Here is a 1,013-nt window from a genome sequence, read left to right on the forward strand (position 1 = left end):
TTTGGAACGTGCATGTCATATTCTGAGTTTTCGTTTTTATTTCAAATCATATTTTATTGTCTCTTCTGGCACGCATTCAAATTTGGTGTTTTATCAAGTAATTAAAATTCAAAAAGGCACCTCATATGTTGAGAATTCTAATTATTTAATACTTTTTGCTTGACATTTACATTTCTAACATTAATCTCTAGAAATATTCTCCTGAAAGAACACATTTGTCATTCATCATTTTGTCAAGCTTTGATTTCTGACGTTCAGGATAGTTTTAATTGATGGAATTCAGATGACAATCGCGAAAAAACAATTCTGCTCAGATTTCTATGTTTGACTGAAAAATTCTGGCACGTTTTACCTTTCTAAATCTCTTTATTCACTGTGAGCATGACTCATTTTTTGTTAACGTGGTGTTTATGATAACCGTGAAATGATGTTGTTATTTACTTGAAAAATAACAGTTTAATTTCGTAAATTATTTGATAAAGGTTGATAGTGACTACTTAAAACACAACCCGTGGTCTAATTTCCATGAGCATGTTTACCTCGATAACTATTTGTAACTGTCACATTGTTAAGATGTGATTGTGGATTTATTGCAGATGTACATTAAAGGAATTGCTGTAGTGCATTAGCGTGTCATCTTTTTTTTCCCCTTCAAACTTACACCTTTCACTTGCATTTTTATTATTAAGATTTTTGATAAGAGAAAATGCAAAATACATAAATGTACGAACAGAGTTTCCAAATATTCGAATGCTTAGTTCATCCATGGGATAACGGACCGAAATTGAGAACACTATTGGGATAAACGAATCGATACATTTATGCAAAATAAAATGCGTTTAAATACATTTCATTTTCAAGTGCAAGGCAACAAGGCACAGACGACCTTATTTCACGTCTTGTTCAACTACCTTCACCGACTGTTTAATTTTGATGACCCAGGTAACCAAGCAGTGTAAGGTGTATACTCCCATGGAATTTTATAACTGTTTACTTAATTCAGTCACTTAGTA

Source organism: Penaeus monodon, chromosome 15 (genome assembly GCF_015228065.2).
Source record: "Penaeus monodon isolate SGIC_2016 chromosome 15, NSTDA_Pmon_1, whole genome shotgun sequence".
Lineage (NCBI taxonomy): Eukaryota > Metazoa > Arthropoda > Malacostraca > Decapoda > Penaeidae > Penaeus > Penaeus monodon.